This window comes from Somniosus microcephalus, chromosome 10 (assembly GCF_052327205.1).
Source record: "Somniosus microcephalus isolate GS21.2 chromosome 10, FLI_Smic_1.0, whole genome shotgun sequence".
Classification (NCBI taxonomy): Eukaryota; Metazoa; Chordata; class Chondrichthyes; order Squaliformes; family Somniosidae; genus Somniosus; species Somniosus microcephalus.
This window is the reverse complement of record NC_140996.1, coordinates 184754975-184775780: the sequence shown is the minus strand read 5'-3', so window position 1 is coordinate 184775780 and position 20806 is coordinate 184754975. Positions and strand designations below refer to the sequence as shown.

The 20806-nt window shown below is 42.8% G+C and overlaps 1 protein-coding gene across 6 annotated transcripts in view; it reads right to left on the bottom strand.

Annotated features, from left to right (window-relative positions):
* Nucleotides 1–20806, bottom strand: part of b3glcta (beta 3-glucosyltransferase a) — a 330362-nt gene that overhangs the window by 120579 nt on the left and 188977 nt on the right. The window lies entirely within an intron of this gene.

Here is a 20806-nt window from a genome sequence, read left to right as displayed (position 1 = left end):
GATCTTCTCAGCACAGGTAAGTCTGATGTGTTTTCATGAGAACCTGTATGTGTATTTGTGTTAGATTGTTCTGGTGGTGAGTGACAAGATTCAGTTGCGGCATTGTCATCGATTTGCTCTTCGATAGTCTCTTATGTTTTTAGGAGGGAACGGCGGTTCCTCCTGAGAATCTGTCCTTCCTCAGTTCTAACAGTGTATGACCGTGGTCCTACTTCCTCAAGAACTGTAGCTTTCCTGTTCCATGCATCTGGATCCTCAATCCTGACAACATCATCCCTTGTCAATGGTTTCAGAGTTTTGGATGACCTGTCATAGTATGATTTCTGTTTCAGCTTTAACAGTTGAAGTCTCGGTCTCAGTTCCTTACTCTGCTTTTCTTTTGCACAGCAGGGTAGCGTGGTACGCAACTTGCGATCCATTAGTAGTTCAGCAGGTGAAGAACCAGAGTCTAAAGGTGAGGCTCGGTAGCTCAGCAGGGCGAGATAAGGATCAGACTTGCTTTCTGTCGCTTTCTTCAGTAGCTGCTTGAGAACTTGAACACCTTTCTCTGCCTTACCATTCGAATGAGCATACAAAGGACTGGATGTGATGTGTTGAAAGTCATAATGTGCTGCAAACTGTTGCCACTCCTTACAGTTGAAGCACGGACCATTGTCGCTAACGGCAATCCTGGGAATTCCATGTCTGGCGAAGATGGATTTCACATGCATTATGACACTGCTTGCTGTGGTGCTTGAGAGCAGCGCCATCTCAGGATAGTTAGAATAGTAGTCAATCACTATTAGATAGTCTTTACCATTTAAATGAAAAAGGTCCATACCAACCTTTTGCCATGGTGCTGTTGGTATGTCAGCTACTATCATTGGTTCCTTTGCTTGTTTGTTTTGGTGTTTCTGACATGTCTCACATTTGCCTATCATGTTCTCAATGTCCTTATTTATGCCAGGCCAATAAACAGTGTCTCTTGCTCTCCTTTTGCATTTTTCAATTCTGAGGTGTCCCTCATGAATCCTTTTGAGCATGTCTTGACGTAGAGCCTGTGGAATGACTATTCTGTTCTGTTTTAGTAATAGTCCACTTGCGACACTCAATTCTGACCTTATGTGAAAATATTTTGGACAGGAACCTTTTGGTCAACCATGATGAATGTTCTCTATTACTGTTTGTGACACTGTATCTTTTACTGTTTCTTCTGCTATTTGCTTTGATTTTGTGTCTGACACGGGCAGCGCAGCAGTGACCATACTCACATGAACATCCACGTCTTCTTCAGTAAAGCTCACATGACTCATTGTGGGTGCTCAGGATAGTGCATCTGCTAACACTATGTATTTGCCTGGTGTGTAGATCAGTTCAAAGTCATATCTTTGCAGCTTCATCATGAGTCGTTGAATCCTTGGAGACATCTCATTCAGGTTCTTATTTATGATGGCAACCAGTGGGCTGTGGTCTGTCTCAACTGTGAAGGTGGGAAGTCCATATATGTAGCCATGAAACTTTTCTAGTCCAACTACCAAGCCTAGACATTCCTTTTCAATCTGGGCGTATCGACACTCAGTATCAGTCATAGACCTGGAGGCATAGGCAACAGGCTTCCAATCTTCACCCTCTGCTTGTAGCAAGACCGCACCTAGGCCATCTTTTGATGCATCCGTTGACACTTTGATTCTTTTTGTTGGGTCAAAGAAGGTGAGTACAGGTGTGGTTGTCAGCACTGTTTTGAGGTTTATCCACTCTTGTTCATGTCTTTCTGTCCATGCGAACTCATTTGTTTTATGTAGCAGGTCTCGCAGTCAGGTTGTCTTGGCTGACAAGTTAGGAATGAACTTTCCAATGAAGTTTATCATCCCCATGATGCGTAGCACTCCTTTTTTGTCAGTGGGTCGGGGCATTTTGAGTATGGCGTTTACTTTTTCCATATCTGGCTCTATTCCTTTACCAGATAGATTATCTCCTAGGAAAGTGACTTCCTGGACGCCAAACAGACACTTGGCTTTGTTGAGCTTCAGTCCATTCCGGCGTATGCTCTGTAGCACTTTAGTCAGTCTCTCATTGTGTTCTTTCAGTGTGGAGCCCCAGATGATGATGTCATCAACATAGACCAGAACTCCTTCCAGACCTTCAATTATGTGTTCCATCGCTCTATGAAAGATTTCAGATGCAGATATTATCCCAAAAGGCATTCTGAGGAAACAATACCTGCCAAATGGTGTGTTGAAGGTACAGTATTTGGTGCTCTCTTCATCCAGTTTTAGTTGCCAAAATCCTTGTGAGGCATCGAGCTTTGTAAAGTATCTGGCACCTGACATTTCACTGGTGATTTCTTCTCGCTTGGGAATCTGGTAGTGTTCACGTTTTATGTTTGCATTTAAGTCCTTTGGATCCATGCATATTCTTAGATCATTGTTCTTTTTCTTTACACATACCATGGAATTAACCCAGTCTGTTGGCTCTTCAACCTTCCTGATGACTCCTAGTGTGGTCATTCTGTCCAGTTCATTCTTGAGCCGGTCACGCAGGGGTGCTGGAACTCTTCGTGGAGCATGTACCACTGGCTGAGCATCCTCCTTTAGCTGGATCTTGTAAGTGAATGGTAGAACTCCAAATCCTTTGAACACATCCTGGAAATTATTCACTACAGAATCCACCGAGTCGTCTGGTCTGCTTATGGCACAGTTTATACGGTAGACTCTCTTGACCAGTTCTAAGTCCTCACAAGCTTTGTCACCCAGTAGTGAATCAAGTCCTTCAGCCACAACAGAAAACATGTGATGATGCACTTTGTCTTTGACTGTCACTTTGAGTCTGCATACACCTAAGCTATCTATTTTCTGTCCATTATAGTCCTTCAGTAGTACTGACTTTTTCTGTATTTTGGGCTTTTCTTTCATATTGTTAATGTCACTCATATGGATTAAGTTTGCTTTTGCCCCAGTGTCTAGTTTCAATGTAACTAATGCTCCATTTACCTGCAGTGGGATCATCCATTTGTCCTCTTTTACTGCATTAACTTTATGTTCAGCATTGTTAATTCCTGAGGGCTGCACATTTTCTGTATCCTTTTTGATAGTCACATGACACCATTCCTACAAAACATGTCTCACTTAAATCAGTGTCCTCAATTACATTAACTCGTTGCCCTTTTAGTTTTTACTTTTGAAAAGCATTGTTTGGCAAAGTGATTCTTTCCATGACATTTTGTGCACATTTTTCCAAATGCTGGACATTGTTTTAACTGGTGTTTGTAACCACAGCGTTTACAATTAAAATTTCCTTCCTCCGATTGCTTTTCACTTCTGTTCTGCCCATGTTTCTTCCCCTTGTAGGACACAGCTCTGACAGCAGCACTTACTGCAATCACATCATCATTGATTTCACTGAAAGTCTTGGCATGCTTTTGAGCTAGCTCGCTAGCTTGGCATATTTTCACAGCAATTTCCAATGTTAGTTCGGTTTCTCTCAACAGACGTTCCCTGACTTTTTTATCATGAATACCAAACACAATCTGGTCACGAATCATGGATGCTTTCAGCTCAGAGAAATTACATGTCTGTGCTTTCAGTTTCAGATCAGTCAAAAAGCTATCAAAAGTCTCATTTTGCTGCTGTGTCCGAGAACAGAAGATGTACCTCTCATAGGTTTCATTCTTTTTGGGAGAACAATGTGTATCAAACTTCTTTAGCACATCGTCTAATTTTTCTCTGTTCTCCTCTGGATTAAATACAAATGCATTAAATACCTCTATCGCCTGTGGGCCTGCAACCGTGAGCAGCAACGCTATTTTCCTTGCGTCTGGCTTCGTACCGTACCCGATGGCAGCAATGTAGAGTTCGAATTGTTGTTTAAAAGTCTGCCAATTGTAGTCGACATTTCCTGTGAGTTTCAAACGCTCTGGCGGCTTCAAATTCTCCATGTCGCGTTGCACAATATTCAGCAGATCTTACCAATCCTGGTACCATGTTATGTTCATTAATAACTAGTCGTTTTTATTAAGAACAGCTAGCTTTTGCTAGACACTTTATTGAGCACATGTGGACTAGGTACAGTATCTGTAGAGGCCTCCATCTTGACTGCTGCCTTGTGGGTAGCCTAGTGCATCGTGGGTAGCCCACCCTTATATACATACAGCACCACCTAGTGTACCATTCCAGAATGACAGGTTACTGATCATTACAGAAGAGATGCATGTTGGACATCTTGGGGAGTAAAAAGTTTAACAGTCGAACTTCTTTGTTAAACAGGATGACATTGAAGTGTCGTAAAATGAATGCATTGTCAGGCTTTCCAATTTAAACAGGATGACATTGAAGTGTCGTGAGGAGAAAGCATGGCTTGTCTTCTGATATGTAAAGTGGATGTGTAAGGAAATAAGTGTGGGGTAATAAAACAGGGGTAGCGAGTCCTTTTGCTAAAGATAACAGGAGGTAAAGGAAGTTTTGGTTAAGGGAAGTGGATCTGAGGTAAACAATTGCAAACTGTTTACATAGATAGTCTGTTTTCAGGGGAAATAGATACGTCATTTTGACATTTTCCTTTGGTGTAGTTAAAATATGGTGTATAACAGATAATTGTTTTCAACAGTATCTCAGAGTGTACTCGAAAGATATAGAAACCGGTAAAGTCAGTCTCTATATACAGTTAAAGGCCGATCACCTTTACTGTGCATCAATAAAGTCTATCCCGTATACTTCACTACAAAGTCACATGCTTACTCGAAACGTGTTGTTGTGAACCAGAGGGGAAAAGTTGCTTAACATATTGCAACAGCCACAGCATTGAAACAGCCCTAATCAAACACACACAAATGGCATCCTCTATGACTGTGACCATGGTGCTCGATCCTTCCTCGACCCCTCTGCAGCCTTGGACATCATCCACCACGCCATCCTCCTCTAATGCCTCTTCTCCAATGCCCAGCTCAGTCGGACTGCCCTCTTTTGGTTCCACACTTATCAATCCAATCATAGCCAAAGAATCTCCTATAATGGCTTCTCTTCCCATCCCCACATCATTACCTCAGGAGACCCCCCAAAGATCTAGCCTTAGTCCCCCCTTATCCCTCTTCTACATGCTACCCCTCGGCAATATGATCCGAAGACATGACGTCAGATTCCACATGTACGCTGCTGACACCAGCTCTCCCGTCCCTTCCACTGCTTCTGTGTTGTCAACCTGCTTGCCCAACATCCATCCTGGATGAGCTGCAATTTGCTCCAATTAAGCACTGGGAACACAGAGGACATTATCTTAAGGCACCACCACAAACTCTGTTCCCTCTTTCTCCGGTGTCAATTTTTTGTCAGATTACACTTCTGTGAAGCACCTTGGGGTGTTTTCCTAAGGTACAGGAGCTATATAAATGCAAGTTGCTGTTGTTTCTCATTTCTAATAGATTGCAGTAGAAAATATCTTCCTCCATTTGTTGAACAAAATCAATTAAAAAAGAGTACTAATACTGCTTATATCATTTTCCATGCAATAAAGGTAAAAAGCATCTGCAATTAATTTAAAATGTTCAGCTGGCAGATGCACACACACCAAGGATTAAACAGTTGGCTAGGAAACTGCACAAAAAGCTAGAAAATTACACCAACAGCCATGAAAGCTTGGATGTAGCTAATGGAAAGGATAAAAATGCTCAGGTCAAACCTTGAAAGAGATCAATAGAGCTGCAACATTGAGAAAGCAGCTAGAAAACAATTTGAGATCAGACAACAAGGAGAAATGAGGGAAGGAAAGATACCCAAGCAATGGGAGGAAGTGGAAAGGTTATGAACAAGACAGTGGAAACAGTCACTGGTGGTTGGAAACAGCAAAAAAGTTAGTCAAACAAGCCATTGCTGTATTCTTGGAAGGATGATTGAAATTAACATTAAAGGCAGCTAAACTGGGAGGGAGGTCAAACGTCAGACTAGATTTCAATTTTCAACTGACATTTTCCTGTCTAGCCCTACAATGCCAATGTCCTGGTACCACAAATCAAAAACAGCAATTTGAACCTGAGCCAGGAATCAGGGGCTGAAGCAGGCTGCCTCCTCCCCATAACGTGAGGTCCAGGTGATTTTAACTCCTAGGCCTCATTCGTATGTTCCGATACTGACTGCCGTCCGAAGCTGCTAAGCGGGTCTTGAAATTCGTGAGGTCAGGCTGCCGTCAGGGACAAACAGAAACAATCCTCGGCAATGTAAGTCAGAAATAGGAGGGGAAAGCTGTAAATGTAGCAATCAAGCAGCGGGGGTTAAGCTTGGGGCAGGGTGAGTCCAAGGTATCCTCGTGAGACCAAGGTATCCTTGTGAGACCAAGAGAAGCAGGAACTTAAAAAAATAACAACATACCTATGCCTCCTGTGGCCAGGATGCTACTTGCCCCCAGCTTTCGCTGGTGGGTTTGAGACAGTATGGAACTTTAAAATGGCGTGTGGTCCCAATGACATCGTTAGGACACAACTTCACCATTCCTCTAGGGCGGGCTACATTCCTCTGCCCGAATTCAGGCAAGTTAAGATGGGTAGAGCAGGATCGCAATGGGAATGCAGCACAAACCCCCTGCCATCTTAACTCCCCACCCATGCTCGCACCGTTCCCGCCGGGCAGGGGCCGTGTTAAAATCAGGCCTAAAGTATCCAAAATTCAATACGGTGATGTCTCAACCCATAGCCCTAGTGCAAAACCTACATCTAAAAAGGCAAAATTGTAGATTTTGCTAATTTCAGTAATTTTAGCAAAAAAAGTGCATAAAAAGTTGTGGAATGTGGGTAGAAAATACTAATAGTATTCATTGACAGGTTTCGCGCTGTTCCCAGGATTACCTCTCCAAAAACAGAGCAAAGAACATTGGTGAAAAATGAGCAAAGAAACTAATTTTTGCTAGTTAAGATCATTAACTGGTCATTCATCACATTGCTGTGGGTGGGATACTGCTGACCCAGAAGGACTACTGCATTTGCTTACAGAACACTTGTTGCATTTCAAAATTAATTCATGTGAAATGCTTTGCGAATAAATAGTGATAAGGTATCTTATAAATGCAATTATTTATCAATGAAGATCCAGTGCAGCATTTCTCAGCTGCATAATGAAATTGAAAATGATGATGGTGCTCCACAATGGTGTTAGATAGGAAACTCCAGGATACTGGCCCAGTAATGATGAAGGAACAACAATATATGTCCAAGTCAGGATGGTGTGTGACTTGCAGGGGACCTTGGTGGTGATGGTATTCCCATGACTTTGTTACTCAGGTCCTTTCTGGTGGTAGAGGTTGCAGGGAAGTGAGGTGTTGCTGAAGTAAACTCGGTGAGTTGCTGGCATGCATCCTGTAGATTGTACATACTGCAACATGATGGATGCAGTGGATATTGAATCCGATGGCAGGAGTGTGAATCAAGTGAATGACTCTGTCCTGGAAGGTGTTGAGTTTCCTGAATGTGGTTGACCCATTCCATCAGACTCTTGACTTGCGCTTTGTAGATGGTGGAGAGTCATTGAGGGGTCTGGACACGAGTCACTTGTCGCAGAGTACCCTGCTTCTGTTCTATTCTTATAGCCACAGTTTTAATATAGTTGGTTCAGTGGTGATCCCCATGATGTTTATGGTGAAGAGCTCGTCAATGGTGGTACCACTGAAGGCCAGGAGATGGCTGGGCTTTCTCTTGTCGGTTTTCTATGTTAAAGCCACTATATCAATTCAAATAGTTGTTATTGAGATGGTCATTACCTGGCACTTATGTAGTGTGGTTGTTACCTGCTACCTGTCAGTCTAAATCTGAAGTTATCTAGGTCCTGCTGTAAGTTGGCATGGGCTGCTTCATTATCAGAGCAGTTGTGAATGCAGCTCAGTACTGTGGAATCATCAGCAAACAGCCAGACTCCTGACCTTATGATGGAGGGAAGGTGATTGAATGTCGGTTCAAGTTCTCTTTTGCATCATAATTCTCTCCCTAAAAATACACATAAAAAGCATTTTCAATAATATTTATTAACATAACCAAGTTCCTTTATGACTAGAAGCCCAGGCCTACAAATTTGATCCAGCTCAAAAACAGGGGTCGGGATGCCTGTTCACGTGATCGCAGCAAAAATGGGAAATTTGTGCTGGGTGCTTATCATGAGACAGAAGTGCTGCAAGGAAATTGGGCACCGATCTGCATTATCCGCTTCCTGTGGCTGCAAACAGGCTGCCACTGAGGGAGTGATATCCCTTTCTGCTGAAAAAGTTGCCAGGCTGCTGCTGATGAGGAGCACGCAGAGCAATGTGCGTGCAATCTAGGGCCCCTTGCATCCTCGGGAAGCCTGTAATGTGTGTGAAGACTAGTGTTCTCTCATGCTGCTTCGCTTGGTCCATCGGGAAGGAGATGTAGCTGTTCCTCCTTGAGTAGAGAGTCTCAGTTAGCTCCTTGATGCAGTAATGTTCTGCAAACTGCAGGATCTTGCTGAGGTCACCTGTTGCATCCTGGAATGATCCTGTGGCATAGAAATTGAGGCCACGGTGACAATGCAGTGCTATCCATGACCTGGTTTGGGGCTCCAGTTGTGGCTGCAGCAGGTGATAGAGCTCCATTACAGCCACCCTTGTGAAGCACATGTGCCTCACACATTGCTCCTCTGTCAGGTTGAGGTAGAAAAGTGTTCACTAAAGACCCACTTTGGGTAGGGCCTCCTATGTAGTGCCCTCCTCCACCACCCTCTTCTCAGCTGCTTCTGCTTGCTCCAGTCTTCTTTGCTGCTCACACTCCTCCTTCAGCCACAACAGATCACCCATGAGGGAATTAAAATATTTTCAAGGCAGAAAAGCAGCACAGCACCTGCAAATAAGTTCTTCCCACAATTCAGTTGTGCAATGGAGAAAATTGCCAAAAAAAGGCTCAGAACTTTAATAAGACAAACCAACAACTAACCTGTATGGAAGGGAAGATACCTTTAAATAATAACCTACAGGGTCCTTCTTGACTGTTAACAAGAAGATTTGCTGGATGAGTTTATCATATGGTTAGTCGGACACTGGGGTTGACCAATTTCACAAAAGGGTCCTACAACCAGTGTAGAACCTTTATATAAATTTTATAATGAATCTTGTGCATGCTTCTAGCATGCACCCTGGGCGCCTATGAACCATCTGATCCAATATAGCAGGCAGCGTACTTCTACCGCAGGACGGGGCCGCACATGTAACGGCCACCATATTGAACCATAGCTGCCCGTTGCACGCCTGAAAAATGGGCGCAGCGCAATCAATTTCTCGGCCCTAACCTTTCAGGATGTAGAGAGGCTTTTCAGTGTTGCTCCTGGGCGGAGCTGTATGTCTGGTTGGTCAGGTGTAGGGTGGCAGAAGATTGAGGGTCGAGGCCAGTGCCGCTGCTTAGCATGTGGATGGGTGTCAGGTTGAAGTTTGAGGTTCATGAAACGTAGAGCTGGAGGTTTGGGAAGCAGGTTGATTTACAGAAGAAAATAAAAAGTTAACCACAGGAGGGGAGCGCCTGCAAGTGGATTTGAGTCCTGGTATGGAATGGCATGAAGGCTCAAGTTGAAGACTGGTCAAGTTCTCTATTGTAAATGGAGTTGTTGTTTGTGCAGATGATCACTATGTGATTGGAGAAAAAATTGGGGAGAAAGGTTTTGGGTAATATGATTGGTGAGCAACTAAAGTAAAAAATAATCAACTGAAAAGCAGAAAAACCAAAGAGAATGAAGCCATTTAGCTAATGAAAAAAAAAGATTCTGAGTCAGATTTGATCATGATAGACACAACATTTTTTTAATACAGATTCTGTAACCTAGCAACTGCTCAGTACTAAAACACCTTCCAGTTTGGTTATGTTCCCCATACATACAGAAAGTGTTTAATGGGAGGTACAACTATAAATGCCCCAAATCATTCCTCTGCTGTGCTAGATTGGTCGGGGTCCCCAAAGGTGATTTATATGCTTATGATGATTAAATTGTTAACGATTACTACAGGGCTTGTTATGTGGTTATACAGTATTGTATTTGGCAACATCATTAAAAGAAGGCACTGTTGTTACGTAAAATGAAATGTTATTATTTTATTTAGATGGAAAATATATTTATTAAGTAATGCCACATTGCAGTTAATATATATTCTAAATCTATATTTATATATTATTTAATAAGGAGAAATTATTTTACACAGAGAAGCGGTTGAGGCAAATAGCTTAAAGGCTTTCAAAATGAAACTACAGTAGATGAGTACATGAGAGCAAAGGAAATAGAAAGATATGCTGAAAGGCTGAGATGAGGTAGATGGAAGGGGAGGAGACTCCTGTGGAGTATAAACATCAGCAAAGACTAGTTGGGCTGAATGGCCTGTTTCTGTGCTGTATATTCTATGTGATGTCAATACTCAAAAATGGTAAATAAAAGAGATTTCTAGAGGAATTATTGTAGATGTAACTTCAAACCCAATAGACTAATGAAATATATGTCCATATCATTTATGTTATTTAAAAATATACAAATCAAGATTGAACAAAATTAATGAAACACTAAAGATAATGGCCCTAATTTTGTGGTAAGAATAACGATGAAGCTATTAGCGCTCACTCCTATTATGGAGTAAATCAGACAACAACTTCTGGTGTCTGCACATGCGCAGTAAAACGTGGAAATCAGGAAGTTGCTGTCCGATTTGCCCTACTCCTCCACAAGCTTCATTAAACAGATACCTCGGTGAGTGGCTTGGCATTAAAACACATGAAGGGCATGAAGTTGCAGTACTTTTTTTTTTATTCATTGATGGGATGTGGGCGTCGCTGGCTGGCTAGGCCTGTATTTAGTGCCCATCCCTAATTGCCCTTGAGAAGATGGTGGTGAGCCGCCTTCTTGAACCGCTGCAGTCCATATGGTGTAGGTACACCCACAATGCTGTTAGGAAAGGAGTTCCAGGATTTTGGCCCAGCAACAGTGAAGGAACGGCGATACAGGTCCAAGTCAGGATGGTGTGTGGCTTGGAGGGGAACTTGTAGGTGATGAATGTTCCCATGCGTCTGCTGCCCTTGTCCTTCTAAGTGGTAGAGGTCGCAGGTTTGGAAGGTGCTGTTGAAGGAGCTTTGGCGAGTTGCTGCAGTGGATCTTGTAGATGGTACACACTGCAGCCACAGTGCGCCGGTGGTGGAGGGAGTGAATGTTGAAGGTGGTGGATGGAGTGCCAATCAAGCGGGCTGCTTTATCCTGAATGGTGTCGAGCTTCTTGAGTGTTGTTGGAGCTGCACTCATCTAGGCAAGTGGAGAGTATTTCATCACACTCCTGACTTGTGCCTTGTAGATGGTGGAAAGGCTTTGGGGAGTCAGGAGGTGAGACACTCGCTGCAGAATTCCCAGCCTCTGACCTGTTCTTGTAGCCACAGTATTTATATGGCTGGTCCAGTTCAGTTTCTGATCAATGGTAACCCCCAGGATGTTGATAGTGGGGGATTCAGCGATGGTAATGCCATTGAATGTCAAGGGGAGATGGTTAGAGTCTCGCTTGTTGGAGATGGTCATTGCCTGGCACTTGTGTGGTGCGAATGTTACTTGCCACTTGTCAGCCCAAGTCTGAATGTTGTCCAGGTCTTGCTGCATATGGACACGGACTGCGTCAGTATCTGACGAGTCTCGAATGGTGCTGAACAGTGTGCAATCATCAGCGAACATCCCCACTTCTGACCTTATGATGAACCCACTAGATAGCCACTAAACAACTGTTAACTCTAGTGTCCCCCAAGGATCTATCCTTGGCCCCCTCCTATCTCATCTACATGCTGTCACTCGACGACATCATCCACAAAAACAGCAATACATTGCCACATGTACACTGACGACACTCACCTCTATCTCACCACCACGTCTCTTGACCCCTCCACTGTCTCTAAATTGTCACATTGCTTGTCCAACATCCAGTACTGATTGAGCAGAAATTTCCTCCAACTAAATATTGGGAAGACCAAAACCATTATCTTCTATCCCCGCCACAAACTCCGTTCCCCAGCCGCCGACTCCATTGCTTCAATGCTAATTTAACATGAAATTGCGGAAGTCCTGCCCAATGCCCAACCCGTGTTTTTTGAATATTTTAATGCAGCTTCTGTCCCAGGCCCACAAGAGATGCACATCAGACACAAAAGGGGCGGATAACTGGAATTAGGGGATTCTACGCTTTTTCACTTCCGTTACGCCCCATGAACTGACTCATGAAAACCGGCTCAAGTAACGCATGCATACTTCCTTCTGTGTCCGCCCCTGGAAAAAACTCTCTTACAACTGCACTTATGAAATCCCAATGTCCAGCCTTTGGCCCTCCATTCACCATGACATTTCTACAGCTACTGTTCTGCTCAACCACACCCTCACCATCACATCTGATGCCCTAGTCCCTATTAAAACTATTACTCACCTTCACCTTGGCCGTTCCTCCGGTACGGCCCTCATCTTCGCTCCCTTAAGTCCAAGGGACACAGACTTGAACGGATATGGCGGACAGCTGATTTAGCCATCACTGCCAGATCTGGTTGGACCACATAAAGCATTATCAGGTCCTGCTCTCGTCTGCCAAAATTGCTCACTATGCCAGAATCATTCTGGAATGCCAAGTTAAACCCCAGCTTCTATTCTCTACTGCTAACCGTCTTCTTAAACCCCTCAGAAAACGTTAGTGGGAGTGGTATACAGACCTCCAAACAGGGATGGCAATAAACGGGAAATTAGAGACGCATGCAATAAGGGCACAGCAGTTATCATGGGTGATTTTAATCTACATATAGATTGGGCTAACCAAATTAGTAACAATACTGTGGAGGAGGAATTCCTGGAGTGTATACGAGATGGTTTCCTGGACCAATATGTCGAGGAACCAACGAGAGATCAGGCCATCTTAGAATGGGTATTATGTAATGAGAAAGGATTAATTAGCAATCTTGTTGTGCGAGGCCCCTTGGGTCGGAGCGGTCATAATATGATAGAATTCTTAATTAAGATGGAGAGTGAAGTAGCTAACTCAGAGATTAGGGTCCTGAATTTAAATAAAGGAAACTACGATGGTATGAGGCGCGAGTTGGATAGGATTGATTGGGGAAGGTTATTAAAAAAGGGTTGACGGTGGATAGACAATGGCAAACATTCAAAGATCGCATGGATGAACTACAGAATTTGTTCATCCCTGTTTGGCATAAAAATAAATTTAAAAAAGGTGACTCAACCGTGGCTAACAAGGGAAATTAGGGATAGCATAAGATCCAAGGAGAGGACATATAAATTGGCCAGAAAAAGCAGCAAACCTGAGGATTGGGAGCAGTTTATGATTCAGCAAAGGAGGACAAAGGGATTAATTAAGAGGGGGAAAATAGAGTTTGAAAGTAAGCTTGCAGGGAACATAAAAACTGACTGTAAAAGCTTTTATAGATATGTGAAGAGAAAAAGATTGGTGAAGTCAAGCGTAGGTCCCTTGCAGTCAGAATCAGGGGAATTTATAATGGGGAACAAAGAAATGGCATACCAATTAAATACATACTTTGGTTCTGCCTTTAAAAAGGAGGACACAAACAACCTCCCAGAGATGTCGGGGAACATAGGGTCTAATGAGAGGGAGGAACTGAAAGAAATCAGTATTTGTCGGGAAATGGTGTTAGGGAAATTGACGGGATTGAAGGCCAATAAATCCCCAGGGCCTGATAATCTACATCCTAGGGTACTTAAGGAAGTGGCACTAGAAATAGTAGATGCATTGCTGGTCATCTTCCAAAATTCGATAGACTCTGGAACAGTTCCCATGGATTGGAGAGTAGCTAATGTAACCCCACTATTTAAAAAAGGTGGTAGAGAAAAAACGGGGAATTATAGACCGGTAAGCCTGACATCGGTAGTGGGGAAAATGCTAGAATCCATTATAAAAGATGTAATAGCAGAGCACTTGGAAAACAGTGACAGGATTGGACAAAGTCAACATGGATTTACAAAAAGTAAATTGTGCTTGACTAATCTTCCGGAATTTTTTTGTGGATGTAACTGGTAGAATAGGTAAGGGAGAACCAGTGGATGTGGTGTATTAGGACTTTCAGAAGGCTTTCGATAAGGTCCTGCATAAGAGATTGGCGTAAAAAGTTAAGGCACATGGGATTCGGGGCATGGTACTGACTTGGATCAAGAACTGGGTGGCAGACAAGAAGCAAAGAGTAGGAATAAACGGCTCTTTTTCCGAGTGGCAGGCAGTAACTAGTGGGGTACCGCAGGGATCGGTCCTAGGACCCCAGCTATTCACAATATATATATAAATGATCTAGACAAGGGAACTAGATGCAATATCTCCAAGTTTGCAGATGACACAAAGCTGGGTGGGCGTGTGTGCTGTGAGGAGGATGCCGAGAAACTCCAGTATGATTTAGACAGGTTGGGTGATTGGGCAGAAGCATGGCAAATGCAGTATAATGTGGATAAATGCGAGGTTATCCACTTTGGTGGCAAAAACAGGAAGACAGATTATTATCTGAACGGCAATAGATTGGGAGAAGGGGAAGTGCAGCGAGAACTGGGTGTCCTTGTGCACCAGTCGCTGAAGGTATGCATGCAGGTGCAGCAGGTGGTTAAGAAGGCAAATGGTATGTTGGCCTTCGTAGCGAGAGGGTTCGAGTACAAGAACAAGTATGTCTTGCTGCAGTTGTACAGGGCCTTGGTGAGACCGCACCTTGAGTATTGTGTGCAGTTTTGGTCGCCTTATCTGAGGAAGGATGTTCTTGCCATGGAGGGAGTGCAGCGAAGATTCACCAGACTGATACCTGGAATGGCAGGAATGACGTATGAGGAGAGATTGGGTCGATTGGGCTTATACTCGCTGGAGTTTAGAAGAATGAGAGGGGATCTCATTGAAACTTATAAAATTCTAACAGGACTGGACAGACTGGATGCAGGAAGCATGTTCCCGATGGCCGGGGAGTACAGAACCAGGGGTCACAGTCTAAGGATAAGGGGTAAGCCATTTAGGACAGAGATTAGGAGGAATTTCTTCACCCAGAGAGTGGTGAACCTGTGGAATTCTCTACCACTGAAGGCAGCGGAGGCCAATTCATTAAATATATTCAAGAAGGAGTTAGATATATTTCTTAAGGCTAAAGGGATCAAGGGATATGGGGAGAAGGCAGGGACAGGGTGCTGAATTTGGATGATCAGCCATGATCTCATTGAATGGCGGAGCAGGCTCGAGGGGCCGAATGGCCTACTGCTGCTCCTATCTTCTATGTTTCTCTCCCCTGTCTCCTCCACCCTCAACTCCGACAACACGTGTGAGGAGCTCATGGACTTCTTTGTCTCCAAGATTGAGACCATCCGTTCAGCTACTTCTGCCACTTCCCTTCCTTCCCCTAGCCCACCGAGCCAAACTTCCTCTAAGGTTCCCCCCTGCCAAAGCCCTGAACTCTCATCTTTCTCTCCGATCTCCCTTTATGACTTCTTTGCGCTCATCTTGTCCATGAGACCCACTTCCTGCTCCCTCGACCCTATTCCCACGAAACTGCTGACCACGCAACTTCCTTTTCTGGCTCCCATGTTAGCTGACATTGTTAACGGTTCTCTCTCCTCGGGTATGGTCACCCTCTCCCTCAAATCTGCCGTCATCAACCGTCTCCTCAAAAAATCAACCCTTGATCCCTCCTTCCTTGCAAACTACCACCCCATGTCCAACCTCCCATTCCTCTCCAAAGTCCTTGAACGTGTTGTCGCCTCCCAAATCCGTGCCCATCTTTTCCGCAATTCCATGTTTGAATCCCTCCAATCAGGTTTCCGCCCTTGCCACAGTACCAAAACGGCTCTCATCAAAGTCACTAATGACATCCTTTGTGACTGTGACAAAGGTAAACTATCTCTCCTCGTCCTTCTTGACTTGTCTGCTGCGTTTGACACGGTTGACCGCTCCATCCTTCTCCAACGCCTCTCCACAGTCGTCCAGTTGGGTGGGACTGCACTCGCCTGGTTCCATTCTTATCGATCTAATCATAGCCAGAGAATCACCTGCAACGGCTTCTCTTCCCGCTCCCGCATCGTTACCTCTGGTGTCCCCCAAGGACCTATCCTTGGCCCCCTCCTACTTCTCATCTACAAGTTGCCCCTTGGCGACATCATCCGAAAACACAGCGTCAGTTTCCACATGTATGCTGACGGCACCCAGCTCTACCTCACTACCACTTCTCTCGACCCCTCCACGGTCTCTAAATTGTCAGACTGGTTCTCAGAGATCCGGTTCCGGATGAGCATAAATTTCCTCCAACGAAATATTGGGAAGACCGAAGCCATTACCTTCTGTCCCCGCCACAAACTCCATTCCCTAGCCACCGACTCCATTGCTCTACCTGGCAATTATCTGAGGAAGAACAAGACTGTTCAGAACCTTGGAGTAATATTTGACCCCGAAATGAGCTTCCGACCACATATCCACGCCATCACAAAGACCACTTATATCCACCTCCATAACTTCGCCCGACTCCAGTCCTGCCTCAGCTCATCTACTGCTGAAACCCTCATCCATGCCTTTGTTACCTCTAGACTTGACTATTCCATGCACTACTGGCCGGCCTCCCATTTTCTACCCTCCGTAAAGTTCAGGTCATCCAAAACTCTGCTGTCTGTGTCCTAACTCCCACCAAGTCCCGTTCATCCATCACCCCCGTTTTCGCTGACCTACACTGGCTCCCAGTTAAGCAATGCCTCGACTTTAAAATTCTCATCCTTGTTTTCAAATCCCTCCATGGTCTCGCCCCTCCCCATCTCTGTAGTCTCCTCCAGACCAACAACCCTCAGAGATATCTGCGCTCTTCTAATTCTGGCCTCTTGGAGCATCCCCGATTTTAATTGCTCCACCATTGGCAGCCGTGCCTTCAGCTGCCAAGGCCCTGAGCTCTGGAATTACCTCCCTAAATCTTTCCGCCTCTCTACCTCTCTTTCCTCCTTAAAACCTCTCTCTTTGACCAAGCTTTTGGTCATCTGCCCTAATATCTCCTTATGTGGCTTGGTGTCAAATTTTGTTTATGATACACCTTGGGACGGTTTACTACAAGTTGCTGTCGTAAACACGCCAGAAAAAGTTAGGACTTGTCCATTGATGTGTAAGTGAATGTTTAACAGCGAGAGAAGTCTTAATTACTGCCAAACAACCTCTCTGGCATTGAAAATGAACTTGAATGGCTGAAGTTGAATACCTGCTGTGAAGTAAATACTATGCGTATTAGTAAATACTATGCGTATATGGCCATGCCTTATCAGATGCCCGATGACCAGAAGTTGCCGCTCAAAGGCCCACAAAAAATCTATGGGTAGCTGCATAATGAACAGCAAGCGCCATTCGTTTGCTGCTGACTGCAAAATCCAGGCCACTATGCTATTGCTAAATTACTAGACTACAAGGATGCATTGTAGTTAAAATCGCAACAAAATAGCTTTTGTTCATAAAATGGAATGTGGTCAGAACAAAACCCTTATGAAAAAGAGAAACAAGAAATTATCTTTCAGGTTATTTTTTTCCTTTACTAGAAGATATACTTTAAACTGCAGCTCAGTAAAATTCCCAAGTTCAGGACATTGTGCTTGGCACTGTTTAAAGTATCATAGCAGATAAAAAGAAAAAACAGGAACATTAGAAATTTGGAAGGAAAGCAGAAAATGTTGAAAATGCACAGCAGGGCTGTTAGCCTCTGAAAGAGAAACTAAGGTTTCTGGGAGGCCCTTTTTCAGAAACATCAACCTGTATTTTTTTTTTCAGATACTGACCAGCATCCTGCATATTTGCAGCACTTTTCTCTGTTTGTATAAAATATTATGGACATCAACTATTGATGTAAAAAGACTACTGAGCGCTTGGTTTGAGTATAAAACAAGGCTTTAATCAACTGTTTCAAAACCATGAGATTTCTAGTTACATCACTAGTTCCTGGTTACAGAAACATCCTGAGCAAGCTGGGCCCACGCCCGAGTATTTATACTCCTTGGATGGCGCCACCAGCTGGCTGCCCAGTGTTACTTCATGAGTCATGATAAGATTCATGACAACTATCACACTGAATTGTCTGCACTATGCAGAAAAAGGCTGTAGATGTGCTGTATTTTTAGCTTATTTATTTGTTCTATTGTCAGAGATTGAAAAAATGACTGGCAGTTTAAATACTTGAACACCAAGCATTTTACGCATAGTATTTACTTCACAGCAGGTATTCAACTTCAGCCATTCAACAGTCCCTATTCCTCTTCAGGTTTTGTAATTATAGAAATGTAAACCGAAATGTAGCCTATAATAAGACTTCCAATAAGACTTCCCACCAAACACTTTTTCTTCTTCTTAAGCCTCATTCCAGGACTTGAAGCGATTATCTAGGCGGACACTCCAGTGCTGCTTTGTTGGAGGTGTCATCATTTGAATTAAATGTTAAACTGAGGCCTTTTCAGGTGAACATGAAACTATTTGAAGAACACGGAGTTCTTCTGTTGCCTTTGTCAACAATCCTTCCCCAACCAATACCAAAAATAGATTAACTAGCTATTAATTTCATACTTTTAATGGGATCTTACTGTCCACAACATTTCCACCACATAATTAGTGCGTGCATTTGGAGCGCTTGGAGACATTTCTGAGATGTGACAAGGCCCTATAGAAATACAATCTTTTTTTTACTTTATTAGCAAAAGCTATTGGGTCATAATTTGTTGTCAATCAGGTACAGAAAGAGAAATAAGGGGAGGGAAAGAAAGGGTGGATTAATAGAGAGGAAAAAAGACAAAGGAAAATATTAAAGATTAAATTTTACATTTTTTAAATTTCCAACAATAATTAAAGCCTGCGGAAATGAGACTCCACACTTTTAATAGACAATTTTCAGTGCCAGAGAGGTTGACTGGCAGTAATTAACACTTATCACGTTGTTAAAAGGGTATTTAGGCTTGAAATGACAACATAACTTTCTGTGGTGAGTTTAGCTCGTATCTACCGCACAAGTACAGCAACTTCACACCATTCAATGCATTTCAATAGTGAGGCAGACAGCAAGATGCCGTTTTCACGAAGCTAACGGTGGAGCGGCGCATTTGGGACAGCAACTTTTGCAATGCCGCATTTAACTTCTCAGCTGTCTGTGCCTGAAGTTGCTGTAGCATTTGCGCGTATATAACGGCGAGTGCCATTAGCCTTACCGTTATTATGACAGCAAATTATGGCCAATATTAACCAGTAATTTAAGTTTGAGTTGCTAATTTATGATTCTAAAACAACTAAGGTTAGTTAACTGATGCTTTGGGAAACATTCTGTAGTTACACATAATTAAATTGTTAGTAAATAGCAATAAATTTGTGTAAATTATTTTCAAAATCAGTTACAACCTTCGGGATTTCTACACCAAATTTTGAAGTGTTCGGCGTAGGTATCAGATATTGGTTAAGTTTTAAATCACATGACAAATAAAATCCATTTAACACCCTCTCATTCTTTTATATTTTAGGGAGATAGGTATTATTTATTTTGACAACCATAATCATACGAATGCAAAATAGCTCAAACCATTCTCGAGGAGCCTCACAGATAAAGTGGAATTTTCTCTACTGATGTTGAGTCATTGTTGCTCACTCCACAGCTGGATTAATGAATCTTTCAGCATATATACTACAGTAGTTAAGTCAGTCATTAACTGTTTGTGAAACGTGAAAGTACTACTATTACAGGTGTATCACAATTGGTTGCTATTTTTTCCACTAACATTTACAAAATCACATTTGGGAATTCACATATTTCAAAAGCATACATTCTTACCAGAGGTTTATTTATTTTCACAACAAGTATTTCCTACTTTTGGAAAAAAAAAATAGGATTTTTGGCCCTTTGTATATTTCTCTGTGTGCAATCTTCAGAAAGTGCATTTATACAAAACATTTGAACTGCAATCTCTTTGAAAACTATTGACACTTGAAATTCAAAATGTGATCAGTTCAGTTTCATTTTTTGCAACCTGCTTCAGTTCATTGTTACTCATAAATTAAAGGAGCTTAACATTTTTATGATAAAATATCAACAATGACAGTCTCAGCCAACTTCCCAGTGGGAGCTTTAATTACATTTTAGTTGCCTTTTCAAAACACAAATTACTGTCCATTAAATAGAACAAACTGTACTTTCTGCAAATTGCAAGTCTTGTTAACTCTTTCGCAGGCACATGTATTAAAATCAGATACAATAAGCACAGCCTGGTGCAACAAGGATCTACTGTTAGGACTGCAAGTTAAGACAACTGAGAATTAATCCCAGTCTCTACTGTGATCTCAGTAAACTAGGCATAATTTCTTCTGTGCAAAATCATATCGGCAAATTGTTTACTTACTCCATGGTGTGTGCATGTTTTGGGTTGTAGGTCCAGCATGAATGGATAGAATATTGTTCCATATTTTAAAAATGGATTCCAACAAATACATTTGGCATACACCATAAATCAGCTCATTCTTAATTATTGAAATGATATTTGATTTGATAAACGATAAAACAATATAACTACATTAACATACAATTAAACTCCTGACTTCAGCAGTGAGGATCACTATCATTACTACTACTACAGGAAACTTTCGTTTAACCAGAGGTTAAATGTCTGGAAAGCTCTATCTACCGGCAAAATTCAGGAGCCGTTTCCTATAAGTTTTTTTTACTTCTCGTTGCTTTTTTTTTCTAGTCAGGCTCTGCAAGGTCTAGCTGAAGCTGTTGCTTAGCTACAGAGACGCTTTTAAGCTGCGGCCGACTGTTTTGAAGCTGTTGCTAAGCAACAGGGTTTGTTGATTCACACGGAGCTCAAAAGCTCCG